Raw genomic sequence first — 16,676 nt, 5'->3', positions numbered from 1 at the left:
TTTAGCTTTTTTTTTAATTTTAATTTAGGTTTCATAAAAAAAAATTCATTTAAAAATATAAAAATTAAAAAATGCCATAAAAGGTTCCTTTTTTAGTTTTCTAGTTCTTTTTTTTTAGATTAGATTTTATTTAAGATTTTAAAAATTAAAAAATATAAAAAACTCATAAGTGGTTAAAAATAAATAAAAAGGTTCTTTTAAGATTTAGTTTTAAGCTTCATTTAGTTTAGTTTAATTTTGTTTTATTCTTAGAAAATAAAAAATATAAATATTAAAAAATAAAAAATAAATAAATAAAATAAAAAATATTTAACTAAAAAATTGAAAATACATTTTTTGGAGAGTCTTGTGGTATTTATGTCCCATTTTTTTATAGCTAAAAGCACTTAAATGTTTATTTAAAGATTAGCTATTGAAAAGTGGTGAATCTGAATGTGATATCTGGTTAGCGTTTAAAATTTGCGTGGTTATTTAAAAGCACTTTATCTTTCGAAATTTTAAATTGCTGGAGTATCATTTAAGCATTTTCTCGCATTTGATAAAGTTTAATCTTTGTTTGAGTTATTTGATGATAAATGGTTGCTCTACATGGTTTACATTTCTGCAACATTTAGTAAGTAATCATTTAAACATTAACCCCATAAGGCACTGGTCCATTAAATTAATAAAATCTATTTAGTGTTGGTTTCCATTTGTGTCTCCCAAACCAACTAATTCACAGTTAGTCATCCATTTTCCTATAGGGTCTACCCCCTTTAGCCGCAAGAGACAGGCTTAAACGGAGAGATCGGAGATCAGGGTGACTGCCCCCGATTTGAGCATTGTCGTGACAATCTGTGCGACAACAAGCCGAAAACTCTTCTCAATAAACTTGATATGGATCACATAAGCTTAAATTCAACAAATAATGATTCATCTACAAAACTTCACCACAAATCATTAAATCGACATGAAATTAAATAAGTGCAGTGGAAAGAATTTCTAGAAATACATCTATTATCCACTAGAAGATTTATTTTCCTAAAGCAAATAATTATTCTTATGCTAATATGAAATAGATGCATATGAACATAACTTGAAACAAGCATGAAAGAAACAATGACATGAGGAAATAAATAGAAGCATAGCAACAAGTCAAGAATTTACCACACATGCAAGGAGAAGAACACCATCACGCTTTACCCCCAAAGGCTTTTGTATTATATTGCAAGTAGTGAATACAATCCTGCAGAGTCTCCTCAAGCACAATAGCTCATATTACATGGTACGATATGAAAGCCTATGTCTCTATTATATAGAGAGTTGGGAGCAAATCCCAATGAAGAATGACAATGACAAATGGCATTAGAGCCAATCCCAATGTAGAAGTAATTAAACAAGTGGCATGAGGTGACAATCCCAAAGAGAAATTTGAATTTATTAAATGGAGCTCCAATGCCAAGTGTAAAAATCGAATTCTGGCAAGTGGACATCATTTTTTGCTTCCCTTATGCGCCAAATTCGAATTTTATGATAGAATGACAAGTGTATATGGGTGGTAACCCATGTGGGGACAATTTCCCACAAAAATCTCCACCAAATATTCTTCCAAATCCTCCCAAATGTGCACTAACTTCACAAATTCGAATTTGCAAGTAAGCAGCTTTCTCATTTAATGCCAGAAATTCGATTTTATTTGAGCACATGTCATTTCCTTGATTTTAGGAGTCCACATCACCTTGGGACTTCACTTTAACTGCCTAATCATTTTCCACCTCATTTCCACAACATTTAGCATGTGTGGATATTTACTTTTCTCCATTTATTTAATTTCCGGCTTAATTATTTGTCAAATTTACCACTAAACCTAGGAAAAGTGGGTTTTGATGGTCCAAAACACACTATTAACCCCTCAAAGTGTGTCATAGTAGAAAGTTGAGGGTGATAGGTGTAATTTTGATTACTCATACCCCATACAATTTCTTTAGACTACACTTATTACAATTTAAATACAATTTTATTTGCAATTTTTGATTTGCGGGAAATCTAAAAAATTAAAAAATGACTACCTAAACTCAACCAAATTCCACGAAATCTTTTGTGTGATCTAGTATGGTAATATACATCGACTCTAGACACTAAGATGTGTTAGGAGCTCAACCTTCAAACCGTCACCTCGTTTTTGGGGTAAAACGTGAGTGAAAAAACCCAGAAAATTATCTGCCTCTGAAAGAGAAAGAATAATTAACCAGATAAAAAAAACACTCCAAGGTGTACTCATTTGCTGATCGAGTCCCAACATCCTAGGCCTGTTACATACTCAAAACTCATCATTACTAGTATCACTTATTACAATTCCCCGCAGGGTGTGGAATCTGGGTACAAGAAAGATGATGAAAAAATAGAAGTAGAGTTAAAAAACTTTGTTGACTGATGATATTTGATGGTACAAGTGTCCTCTAGATCATCCTTGGGCATGGAGTCTTCATATAATCATCAGGTGCCACTCCAATGGTCAACATTTGGCTCCATATGGGGATGCATGCTAGATATGAAGTGATAGTGTGCAAGAACCTGGAATCTGCATCCACTGACAAAAGACATATATCAGCAGTATCCATTCAAAAATATCATCAAGTACATAAATGAAGCAATGGAAATTTATTCTAAAAGCATAAATGACAATTTATTCATGAAATAAAATGACGAGGGATAAGGTTAGAAATATGATACAGAAAGATGCCATGTAGCATCAGATGTCTTTAATGAAGTTCATGCTAAGAACCTGCTTACTTTCAGACAGATCCATGGGCTGCTTTTCTGATGTGCCCTATCCAATTCCAAATATTTGAGGACTTTGATCAATCCCAACACTGTGTTGTACATGGCCATCAGATTTACCAAATCCTTTCCACTTTTTTCTTTTCTTTTTAATAGATTGTGATGTTGATGTTGAGGTGATCAAAGTAGACTTTTCTATCCAATTTTGAAGATGATCTGATGGAAAATTCGAATTATCCAAGACTTCTTTGACTTTCCTTTGTCCATTCTGCTTATGCTCTGACATGGTGATAGATCAATCTCATAAGTATAAACTCGGTTCTTCTCAATTTCCTTGCTATCCAAGTCTTCATCAATTAGCCATTTTTCAATGGAGTAAATGACCTCCTCATAATGAGATGAAGATTGCTTCACTGGATCAGGAGGCTTATGACTTGTTTCTTTGTTCTTTTCCCCATCCGTCCTCTGTCCTAAGTTGGAATTTTTGTATCTGCAATCTTTCCATTCATCCAACCTATTCTGAAAAGTGACCTGATTAACCTTCATAACACTTATTTCCTTGGCATGATTCGTTTCCATGGTGTTGATTAATTGCACTTGTTTTTCTTCCATGGTGAGCAACTTGTTTTGAATAGAGATCATCTGATTAGAATGATCGACTTCCATGGCCTTTATTGCTTGTGCAAGATTTACTTCCATGGTCTTAATGAGTTGAACTTGGTTGAGTTGCATATCCTTAATCATTTGAGTCAACCCCTTGATGAGATCCTTATCATTCTCATTTGCTTTCGCTTTGATCTTTCTTTCATCTCCATATTTTTCTTCAAAGGCGTCAATGATTGATTCTAGAGAATCAAAACTGTTAGCAGGTAATTCTATGAACCAATCCATTGCATTTCCATCTAATGAAAAGATGAAAAGTCTCATTTTAACATCCTCATGGTTAATATCATGGCACCATTTGCTCACACAAAGGTGGAAATTCCTAAGGTGAGTTTCAATACTGATGGCATTGTTACCTAAAAAACTAGGCAACTCTTCAATAGCCTCAATGGCTTCATCCTGAATGAAATTCAGATACCCTAAAATTTTAGTAAAATCACAAAGGGTGAACAAATCATTCAAGATGTCATGCTCGCTTGACCCTGAAAGAGAAAATGGATACTAGAGAGAGGCTCCTATCCAAGATTAGCAAGAAATATACAAGAAGCAAGCTTCAAGCAGAAATCCTTGCAGAAAATGAAATAACTGGAGTCGCCACTTGAATAGGGATCTAACTATAAAATCCAACATGCAAAAACCAAAAGTTAATCGTATTTCCCAGGTACAAGAAGACTTGTCCCCAACAACGGGGCCAAAAATGTTATCTCCTGCCGCCTACACCTACCTACAAGTCAGTGAGAAAAGCCTTCAACCCCACAAGGTGTGGTTGGTGGCATGGAACTCAAAGAAGGGGTTGTCACACTAATCCCGACTCTCTCCATTTGAGCTCTCTACTAGGTTAGCTAAAAGGGGTGGTCCCTAATAAAAAGCTAATTTAAAAAAAGATGTGAGTTTCTAGGAGAATTATTAGAGTTAAATAGATTCTCTTTAAGATTTATAAGCAACAAATTGATATGATCAATAACCATCATAAGATAAGCATGAAATACATAAAAAACCAGTGCCTTCCGAGTATTTTATCTTTAAGAAATGAAATTGTAATTTGCTTAAAAGGAAGTGAAATGCTTTCAAATGGAAAGCCAAAATAACCTTGAAAAGTGAAACTCTAAATTGTTAGCACAAGATATTATAAATGCTTTCAAGATGAATAAGTCTACAAATCAAAGCATGAAAACTATCTTTCTCAAAAGAATACAAAAATAACTCAAATGTGAGACCAAGATGACAACAAAGTATGTTACAAAAATAATCTACAAGAGGCTAGGCCAAAGAGTATGAGCAAGCTCTCCTCTTTGACTAGCTATGATTTAGCTCTTGAAATAGCTAGATATTGATAAATGAAGTACAATACGTAAAAAATAATTTTTTCCAAGTTTGATATTTTGATGCAAGAAATAAAAGTTTTAAGAAACTTGAATGAATCTCTGCAAGACACAAATAAAATATAGATGAGACTTTGGAATTCAAAACATGCAGGTTCTCCCTGAATATTTTTCAAGAATGGGTTGATTCCTCCGAGAATTTCCCCTCACATTTGAAAAGCTTGACCAAATAATGATTCATCTACAAAACTTCACCACAAATCATTAAATCGACATGAAATTAAATAAGTGTAGTGAAAAGAATTCATAGAGATACATCTACTATCCACTAGAACATTTATTTTCCTAAAACAAATAATTAATTCTTATGCTAATATGAGATAGCTGCATGCTAACATAACTTGAAACAAGCATGAAAGAAATAATGACATGAGGAAATAAATAGAAGCATAACAAGTCAAGAATTTACCACATGCAAGGAGAAGAACACCATCACGCTTTACCCCAAAGGCTTTTGTATTATATTGCAAGTAATGAATACAATTCCGCAGAGTCTCCTCAAGCACAATAGCTCATATTACATGATACAATATAAGAGCCCATGGCTCTATTATATAGAGAATTGGGAGCAAATTCCAATGAAGAATGACAATGACAAATGGCATTAGAGCCAATCCCAATGTAAAAGTGATTAAACAAGTGGCATGAGGTGACAATCCCAAAGAGAAATTTGAATTTATTGAATAGAGCTCAAATGCCAAGTATAAAAATCGAATTCTGGCAAATGGACATCATTTTCTTTTTCCCTTATGCGCCAAATTCGAATTTTATGATAGAATGACAAGTGTCTATGGATGGTAACCCATTTGGGGACAATTTCCCACAAAAATATCCACCAAGTATTCTCCCAAATCCTCCCAAATGTGCATTAACTTCACAAATTCGAATTTCCAAGTAAGCAACTTTCTCATTTAATCCCAGAAATTCGATTTTATTTGAACACGTATTTTCCTTGATTTTAGGAGTCCACATCACCTTGGGACTTTACTTTAACTCCCCCATAATTTTCCACTTCATTTCCACAACATTTAGCATGTGTGGATATTTATTTTTCAACATTTCTTTAATTTCTGGCTTAATTAATTGCTAGATTTCCCACTAAACTTAGGAAAAGTGGGTTTTGAGGATCTGAAACACATTATTAACCCCTCCAAGTGTGTCATGGTAGAAAGTTGAGGGTGAGAGGTGTAATTTTGATTACTCATACCCCATACAATTTCTCTAGACTACACTTATTACAATTTAAATACAAATTTATTTGCATTTTTTTACTTGTGGGAAATCTAAAAAATAAAAAAATGACTACCTAGAACTAACCAAATTCCACGATATTTTTTGTGTTATTTAGTATGATAATATATATCGACTCTAGACACTGAGATGTGTTAGGGGTTCAATCTTCAAATCGTCACCTCGGCTTTGGGATAAGACGTGAGTGAAAAAACACAGAAAATTATCGGCCTCTGAAAAAGAAAAGATAATTAACCAGACAAGAAAAACACTCCAAGGTGTACTCATTTTCTGATCGAGTCCCAACATCTTAGCCCTGTTACATACTCAAGACTCATCATTACTAGTATCACTTATTACAATTCCTCGCAGGGTGTGGAATTTGGGTACAAGAAAGATGATGAGAAAATAGAAGTAGAGTTAAAAAACTTTGTTGACTGATGATATTTGATGGTACAAGTCTCCTCTGGATCATCCTTGGGCATAGAGTCTTCATATAATCATCAGGTGTCACTCCAGCGGTCAACAAGACCCTCCAGCACTGTCCAGCACCAAGCACCGAAACTGCTTCAGACTGTAAGTTTTTGAGATCTCTGTGGTATGACAGAGATTGTAATGACACCCAATTTGTGGCTAGCACCGAAACTAAGGGAGGTACTATGTTTTCTTCTTTCGACTATGATCTGAGTTCTAAGAACTAACTTTGAGACTTTACTTTGACTAAGATTACTTGATTCTGGCACCAAAATTATCCTGAATTGTCTTCTTGTTATAGATTGTCTCCTTGACAAAAAACCCTTGTTGTTGTGCACTGTTGTTGTAGACTGATCCTTCAATTTTTGACAAAGCCCTTCAACTTGCTTTGATGCCCTTCTTGAAGCTGATCCTTGAATGTCTCTTTTTGTTGCCTTTCCTTTGACTTTAGCACCTTAGCTCTGATACCATGTTGAAGAATCTAGAGTAATCAAGATTAATGAGATTCTTTTTGCATGATAACTATTTGTGAGGCATTTTTATCTTTTTTCTTATTAACATGATCTTCTCTTGATATTATTAGAATGTGTCCTTTTAGTTCATCAACTAGCTACCAAAAACAAAAGAGACAAGAACACAAGATGTTGGCTTTCTGCCAGGGCCAAAACGCCTCACTCTTTGAGAGGGAAACCCGCACAAAATTCTTCTTATAGAGATTTCAATTGATGAATACCAAGACCATGACCCTTGACTTATTAAGCCACTCCAAGACCAAGACACTAATACTCTTCTTCGTCACTGCTGAGATCATCATCATTACTGTTGCTTCACCAAGGTCATCATTACTGCACCTTCATTGAGATGATCTTCATAACGATGAGATCATTACTGCTGCACCATAGCTCCATATTCACTTAGATAGTTGTTGCACTCTGTAATATCCTGTTTCAGAGATTTTCCCAAAACCCCAATAAACTCCAACCAAATACGCACAAATAATATAATAACCGGGAAACTGAAAATGATAAAAATAACAGTGGTGTAACATATAATACTATAAGCATGAAATATAAGCAGATACTCGAGAAATGCTAAGCCATTTTATTATACTAAGTAATGGAATGAGTACAGGAGGTGATCAGAAGGATGGCACCTTGACTTGCACCAGGCAAGTGAAGAAATACACTCAGAATAACAAAGGAATGGCCTCTGCGTGGATGCTGTTGGGAAACTGCCACGCTGCTGCTACTGCTGGAAATCAAATGAGGATTTGAGGTTGTTCCCCTCCTCAGAAAACACTGAAACTTTGGAATCCGCCCCTACTCAGAAAACCCAGAAAGCTTTTCTGAAATGGCCGACCCCCAAAAATCGCCCTCTTGGCGAATCACGCAATCCCTCAAGGCACTGCACTGCGACTGAGTATAATCCTCCAAAATACTGCTTGAAACTCTGCCAAACCCCTCCAATATGCAAGAGTTGATCCCTTGCTCAATATCCCAGCTCAACTCCTCCACGAATCCTCAACCCAGAACTGCTCCGAGAAGAACTGCGTCCCTCTCTCTCAAGACTGCGCAGTCTCCCAATGCTCAACTCCACCTCAATGCCAAAGATCAAAACTACTGCAAAAATATTGTTGAAAATACCTTGCTTGAGTAAGCACTCGAAGTCCCCCTGGGCTAAGGGTGAGATCTCCGAACGAAGTCACTCAGTGCACTAAACAGTGTTGTAGAAAGGCTAAACCGCCAGCGTGCTCCAAGTCGAAGTGACTAGCTCAAATGCTCATACTCAAATGACAAAATGAGGGGGCTCCTCTCTCCTTATAGATTGGCCTCTCCCAATCCCAAGGCTCACCTCCTCCAACATAATCCCCTCTTGCCATGTGTTCCCTTTCCATCTGCGCAGTCCCTCCAAGTGTCTACATGGGCCCCATCTCTGTGTGGTCCTTTGGCCCCCTTGGCTCCCCTTTAAGTCACAACGTTGTGCTACTAGGAAGTGACTTTTTATTCTAAAAGTAAGTTATGTCCCTTTTTTCTCACCTTTTTATTTACAAATAACTATAGAAGGCAAAATTGAGCAAAATCGAATATTCTAATTAGCCATGGCTAATTAGGAATATTATAGTCTCCCCCAGCAAAATGTTGCTTGTCCTCAAGCAACTGAAGTGACGGATGTTGCAAAATTTTCTCACTCTCCCAAGTGGCATTCTCATCCGGTAAATTCTTCCACCTCACCAAGAATTCTAGACATGCTGGAGTACATCCTCCTTGAGGCCTTTCCATGAGAACCTCTCTCTAATGGCCCTGTAGGTTTTGGTAAACCCCTGATGACCTGCCAATGGTGAATCATGTGACGCCTGAAGTATCTTCTTCTTGAGCTGAGACCCCTCAGTCAAGAAGATCCGGTCCCTGTAGTAGATGATCTCATCGACCACCCTGTACCTGTCATCCGCCACCTGCCCATCCAGAACCTCACATGCAAATCTGTCCTTGGAGTACTCCACTAAGAGTCGAGCCTTCCAGTCTGCGTCCAAGCTCATAAGAGACAACATGGCTAGCCTTCGTGAAAGGGCATCTGCTACCACGTTGTTCTTACCCTTGACATACTCAATGTCAAAGTCATATGCTTGGATCTTGCTGATCCACTTCTGCTGCCTCTCCTGTAGTTGCTTCTGCTCCAAAAAGAACTTGAGGTTGTTGTGATCAGTCGTCACCCTGAACCTATTACCCACAAAATACTGCCAGTACTTAGCCAATGCATGCATGATGGCGAGCATCTTCTTGTCGTATATAAAATACAACCTCTCGTGCGGAAGGAGCTTCCGGCTCTCAAAGGCTATAGGGTGACCTCCCTGCATCAACATTGCGCCGATCCCCTCTCCTGACGCATCACACTCCAAAACAAATGGCTGTGTAAAATCTGGCAACGCAAGCACTGGGCAGCTTCTCATAACCTCCTTGAGCCTGTCAAAGGCTCGTTGCATTATATCCGACCAACTGAATGCCCCCTTCCTCGTCAAATCTGTCAGGGGTGCAACAAGCTGTGAGAAACCCTTTACGAACTTCCGGTAGTAAGTACAAATGCCAATGAATCCTCGAAGTTCCATCGCGTTTCTCGGCTTCGGCCAATCTCTGATGGCCCTAATCTTCTCCTCGTGGACCCTCACTCCATCCACTCCTATGATGTGTCCCAAGTATAACATCTCGGAGAGATTGGCATAGAACTGCTGCTCCTCCAAGATGCGCAATACTGTCTCAATGTGTTGGAGATGCTCCTCCCAAGTCCTGCTGTAAACGAGGATATCATCAAAGAACACCAACACAAACTTCCTTAAGTGACTGCGGATGATGTGATTCATGCAAGACTGAAATGTAGCTGGTGCGTTGGTCAGCCCGAAGGGCATCACCAAAAACTCAAAGTGCCCATAGTGACACCTGAAGGCGATCTTGGGAGTGTCCTGCTCCCTCACACGAATCTGATGGTACCTAGGTCTCAAATCAATCTTTGAGAAGAACCATGCTCCTCTCAACTCATCGATCCTGGGTATGGGGTATCTGTTCTTCAGGGTCTTCTTGTTCAGGGCCTTGTAATCAATGCACATCCTTAATGTGTCGTCCTTCTTCTTCACCAACACCACGGAAGAAGCAAAAGGACTCATGCTCGGCCGAATGTGCCCAAGAGCCAGCAACTCCTGAATGGCCTGCTCAACCTCATCTCGATAGGCCTTGGGATGCCTATAGGGGGTAGTAATCACTGCCTGTATGCCTTGCTCAAGCTCAATGGTGTGCTCAAACCCCCAGTCCAGTGGCTGTCCCGGTGGAATCTCCCTAAACACTGTGGCATACTGGTCAAGGATGGCTTGTATCTTTGGGTGCATCGTCTACCCTGTAGTCCCTGCCTCTGATGCACGCAGCTCCACTGCCCACTCCATGTCTCCCTTTCGGAAGACTGCCTCCATCCGATGAGCTGAAATAGTCTGAGGTGGGTATGTGTGTTGTCCATGTATCTTCTCATGCCTCCCTGTCTTCTCATCAACCCACTCCATCTCTAGGGCCTTCCAATCTGTAGTGACCTTCCCTAGAGTGACGAGCCACTGAACACCCAGTATTATGTTGGTGTTCGGAATATTGACCACGAAGAAGTGGTCAGTCAATGTGTAGGTGCCCATCGTCACTGATAACTCTAGAACATAACGAGCACACACCATGGTCTGATCTCCTGGGATCAAAACTGAAAATCCATCGAAGCTCTCTATCGGTATACCTCTCCACTCAACCATCTGTGCATTGATGAAGTTGTGGGTGGCCCCACTGTCAACCAAAATTGATACTCGCTGGCCACGTACTGTCCCTTGTACGCGCAGCGTCAAATACTTGGGAACTCCTCGCAATGTTGCAAGGGCTCCTCTGGTAGGTGCAAAAACTGCACCACCTGCTGGTGGTGGTGGAGGCGGCAAGGGACCCTGCATGGCATGACTATCTCCTACCTCCACATCATCCTCCTCATCCTCTTCCCTGCTACTCTCGGAAAAGACCTCAATAAAATGTGCTTTGCCAGCAGCACATCTATGTCCTGGTGCCCACAGCTCCTGACAGGTGAAGCACAACCGCTTCTTCTTCAACTCCCTCCTGGCATCATCATCAATCTGTACCCATCCTGGATTCCCCTTCGGAGGCGGAATCCTCACATCCTTCCCCTTAGGCTGAAAAGCCTGTCGCTGGGGGTAAGGTGTCCGGGTCCTGGGTAAGACATCCTGTAAGTCCCGGGTCCTACTAATAGCATCCTGAAGGGTGGTTGGTCTAGAGGATTTGAGTAGACCCCGAAGTGGCTCTACTAACCCCTCAACATACATGTAGATCCTTCGTGCCATGGATAGATCTGGCACCATCACTGAAACCCTTAGAAAGTCCGCAATGTAGGTCTATGGGCTCCCTACCTATTTGAGCCTCGTCAGCTCCACAACGTGTTGTTCCGGATCCCTCCGGTCAAACCTCTCCATCAATCTCCTGGTGAACTCAGCATATGTTGTCACTGTGGAATGCCTGAGTGTAACCATCCCATGGAACCACCAATCCTGGGCCTCACCATCCAAATGTAATGTCGCCACCTTGATGGCCTCTGTCTCTGACATTTGGTTAAGCTGGAAATAGATATCCAGCTTCTCCACCCAAGACCTTGCCGAACTGTTTGATGAGCCATCAAATGTAGGCAAGTGAAATCTACTAGCAGTGCGGTGGGTGTCTCCATCGTGATAATGCCAGTATCCTCTGTGATGGTCGCGGGGTCTACTATCCCGCTGGAGCTGAACAAAGTCTCTGAATGAGAGAGCATCCCTGAACTCCTGCCCATAGGCCTGGTACTCCGCAAAATAATCGCCCATATGACCGGGCTCTGCCTCCTGCTGTGCTCCAGCCCCCGTATCTGCTCCTAGGAAAGTGGGCACGGTAGAGCGTATGGGGGCATGTGAGGCCACTTGCTGAGTAGTATCACGCTAAGTGGAACCCTGCTCTAGCAAATGGTGAGATGCATCTGATCCCTCTCCAACCTGGAAAACTCGTGGGCTCTTACGTTGTCTAGCCTCCACTGCCGTGAATCTCTGCCCCATCACCTTGATCTGCCTCGACAGATCCTGCACTGATTTGAGGAGCATGTTTGCAAATTTATTCCCGTCATCATCTGCCATCGGATTCTTCTGCTTTGCATCCACCACAGGCTCCTCCTGTTCTGCGTCCACCACCTGGACATAGTCTCCCTCTCCATAGGTGTTCTCCAACCTACGCCCAGCGTCTTTGTATCTTCTACCTCCATAACAGATGTAGGGCTTTTCCCCCTGTGTCATAGATTGCTAGCTCCACAGGCTGAGCCAGATCTATGCTCTGATACCACTGTAATATCCCGTTTTAGAGATTTTCCCCAAAACCCCAGTAAACTCCAACCAAATATGCACAAATAATATAATAACTGGGAAACTCAAAATGATAAAAATAACAGTGGTGTAACATATAATAATATAAGCATGAAATATAAGTAGATACTCGAGAAATGCTAAGCCATTTTATTATACTGAGTAATGGAATGAGTACAGGAGGTGATCAGAAGGATGGCACCTTGACTTGCACCAGGCAAGTGAAGAAATACACTCAGAATAACAAAGGAATGGCCTCTGCGTGGATGCTGCTGGGAAACTGCCGTGTTGCTGCTACTGCTGGAAATCAAATGAGGATTTGGGGCTGTTCCCCTCCTCAGAAAATGCTGAAACTCTGGAATCCGCCCCTACTCAGAAAACCCAAAAAAACCCAGAAAGCTTTTCTGAAATGGCCGACCCCGAAAATCGCCCCCTTGGGGAATCACGCAATCCCTCAAGGCACTGTGTTGCCACTGAGTAGAATCCTCCAAAACACTGCCTGAAACTCTGCCAAACCCCTCCAATATGCAAGAGTTGATCCCTTGCTCAATATCCCAGCTCAACTCCTCCACAAATCCTCAACCTGGAACTGCTCCCAGAAGAACTGCGTCCCTCTCTCTCAAGACTGCGCAGTCTCCCAATGCTCAGCTCCACCTCAATGCCAAAGATCAAAACTACTGCAAAAAGACTGCTAAAAATACCTTGCCCGAGTAGGCACTCGAAGTCCCCCGGGGCTAAGGGTGAGATCTCTGAACAGAGACACTCAGTGCACTAAACAGTGTTGCAGACAGGTTAAACAGCCAGCATGCTCCAAGTCGAAGTGACTAGCTCAAATGCTCATACTCGAATGACAAAATGAGGGGGCTCCTCTCTCCTTTATAGCATTGGCCTCTCCCAATCCCAAGGCTCACCTCCTCCAACGTAATCCCCTCTTGCCACGTGTTCCCTTTCTATCTGCACAGTCCCTCCAAGTGTTTGTGTGGGCCCCATCTCTGGGTGGTCCTTTGGCCCCCTTGCCTCCCCTTTAAGTCACAACGTTCAACGTTGTGCTACTAGGAAGTGACTTTTTATTCTAAAAGTGAGTTATGTCCCCTTTTCCTCACCTTTTTATTTACAAATAACTATAGAAGGCAAAATTGAGCAAAATCAAATATTCTAATTAGCCATGGCTAATTAGGAATATTACACACTCTTACTAAGATCATCACTGTAAAAAAATAGTAAAGGTTTTTTTTTTTTATATCATGAGCCTGTGATAAATTTAACTTATTTGATGAGAGTACCTACGTGTATTCCAGCGGTTGATGATGCCTCAAGTTGCTCTGCTTCAGTTACCAAAAGACTGAAACCACCTAGCCAAACTGAGCAGAACCTCGCTCCTCAGTCCAGTAAGCTTCTCAGTTGAAGCAGATTGTTCCCCCATGCCCAGAAAGCTCAGAACAACCAACTCTCCTTCTGTTGGTAACTCAAGTCTGCAAAGATACGTCCTTCTTCAATATCCCCTTTCTGGTTTATATCTTGTTTCTTGACGGTCGCCGCCCTTTCACTAGCAACCCACCGTTTCATCTCCTCGTGACACCCTCCTATGTCACGTCATTTCTTTTAATATCAAGGTATTATGAATTATAGTTTAATATTCTCTTTTTTTTATTTCTTTTAATATAAAGGTCCTAGGATTATGCTAGGAACCTTACCCTTAGTTTATTTATTATTTATATTTTTCTCTAATCGTTTTATTAACTTATTAATATAATTTATTAATATTCTAAAATGTATAATTATATAACCATCTTTTAGGATTTAGCTTAATTTTTAACATTTATCTTTTATAACTATTTTTACGTTATACATTTTAAATTTAGTATTTACCCATTAATCATGACGTATTTAAGCAATATGGGTATTGATGGGTGAATATAACTTCTATTTGAAGAAGCGTCATGATATTTAATACTTATAGTTAATTTAGTATATAAATACTAGTGCAGTGCATGTGACACATGCATATGTAGCTATCATATGCATGCATCGTATCCCTGCTATTATTCTTGTGTTTTCTGTATTATAGATAGGTCATTACAATCACTATGTCGACGAGGTCTCCATACTGCATGAGAGCTGCATTGAGATATGGATCATAATCTTGTCTTCATTATGACCGAGATCATGATTGCTATTTTACAGAGATCATGACTGTAATTGGTATGCCGAGAGTGTATAACAGTGAGGTCACAATCATGTCGAGACTGTACCTATGTCTAGAGAGAAATGCCGAGTGTGTATGATTGAGTTCCTTGCAACAAGATCTTCATCACCAATTATGCCAAGACTGTTTATACCAAGACAGTGATCATGATGACCATCCAAGAAACACAGATTCATTGTACTTCATCTAAGATTTTTCACCTCCTGTACCATCCGAAAATTACAGGTATCCTTCTTCATCCGAGATTCCTGTGCCACTATTCTTGTCTAGGATTTCAGACATGTATGCAAAGATATCACCGTGAAAATGCGAGGCTATAGGCTCCTTTATATAGTTGTTTGTCCCTATATTTGAGCCAACATGTCCATTGAAAGGATGTGTCTCCATATGTGAGCCGACTTGATATTTATATACATTTTGAGGCCGACATGACTACTTTTTACATCATTTTGCTGGCCGAATTCTTCAAGAGGATTGTGCTTGTCTTGGAGGGCTGATCTAGACACTAGGTTGACTCATATACATTTTATATATGCTCAACAAGAGCTCTTCATACATGACTTTGACTCTTTGACTTAATAATAAATCCAAAGGCTCTCAATCGGAGCCACTAATAAATAAACCTCTTGCTCAGGAAAATCATGCAGCAAGGCATATAAAAAATAATTGTGTTCTCTTGATTACATCATTTACATCAGTCATAATTACATGTCATTATGAAGACTGAACCTAGTTACACTTTCTTCAACACCAGTTTGGGTATCTAATGATTTGTACTCAAATTACTATTGCATAATAATAAAACCCTCAGCCGCTGCACCGGTTTTCCCAAGTTGGGTTTTTCTGGGGACATTGGTCCAAAAACAACGGTGTAATTGTGTGCGTGTTTATTTCTCTCCTGTGCAGTATTTTGCTTCCATAGTATTTTATATTGTGAAAGTTGTAGTAGATTTTATTTCGATGTTTACTGTGTAACACTGTAAATAACTTGATTCAGAAATTAACAAGTAGGAGAAATTTAATCAATTGCTGCAGTAGGAATTCAGAACACCGAATTTTCACAGAGAACACCTTCTTCACTAAGAGAGAGTGTTAGTTTTTGGTAGCTCGGAACTTGAAGTTTTTCTGAAGTGTGATTGCTTAATGATCTAAATGTGCTAAAGAATATTGAATTGTATCATTGGAAGTAATTATCTGGCAGGAAATCTGTGCTCAATTTAATTGCACCTAAAATTTAACAATCAGAACATGAATGAAAGGCCTCTGCAGCTAGCTCTCTATGGATTATCATAGGGCTGGTAGCAGGCAATCTGAACAATAAGAAAAAAAAATCTCCTAGGGGTTACCCACATGGGTGGTTAACGGGCAATATTCTTGGCAAATCGTGTGGAGTATCCAACAAAGCTCAGAAATTTTTTTAGACCCTTATTCTTTTCCACAACTTGATTGCTCAGAAAATTGTTCAGGGGTTCATGAATCACAACTATGTCTTTCAGATTAGAATTTCGAAACAATTATTTCCTTTCTATCCTTTTTGGAGTTAACGAGTCTAACTTGTGTTACATAGTGCTTGGTGGATTCTTATTACCAGGGTTTGTTCCATTCCAGGTATACCTGACGGTAATCTGGAGTCCCTTTCGCACCTGCTCCATAGTTGTTAGCTTCATAAACATTTTTTCTGTTAACTTCTAAATTGTTAGCTTCATAAGTTTTTTCTACACAGATGACAAGTCCAGATCTTTAATTTTTATCTTAATGGAAAATTTATTAAGCTCTGAGGAGTCTTCTTAATATATAAATCTCATGAGTCCATTCTTTTTCTTTTGGTGGAAAAATGCATCTAGTCATGAGGAAGTGCATGTAAAATAACTCAAGAACAAATGATATAATTAGAAAATTTTGGCCAACCAAGTATTTGTTCTCTTCTCTTCTTCTCTTCTTTTTGTTCGTGTTAAGTTATTTCAATGCCTAATAAAATAGAATGGTACAATATTTCACTCATTTACTGTCATCAATAGGTTTGGAAAAATATCGTTGGATTTAATTTGTTTATTTGGTT

The 16,676-nt window shown here is 39.5% G+C and overlaps 1 protein-coding gene across 3 annotated transcripts in view; it reads left to right on the top strand.

Moving 5' to 3' along the window:
* The window catches only part of LOC149218261 (uncharacterized), a 505,532-nt gene that overhangs the window by 449,808 nt on the left and 39,048 nt on the right, over positions 1-16,676 (top strand). The window lies entirely within an intron of this gene.

Source organism: Pinus tabuliformis, chromosome Q (genome assembly GCF_031772625.1).
Source record: "Pinus tabuliformis cultivar Carrire ecotype Pingquan chromosome Q, CPIR1, whole genome shotgun sequence".
NCBI classification, from domain to species: Eukaryota; Viridiplantae; Streptophyta; class Pinopsida; order Pinales; family Pinaceae; genus Pinus; species Pinus tabuliformis.
The sequence above is the reverse complement of the archived record's forward strand: the minus strand, read 5'-3'. Positions and strand labels throughout refer to the sequence as shown.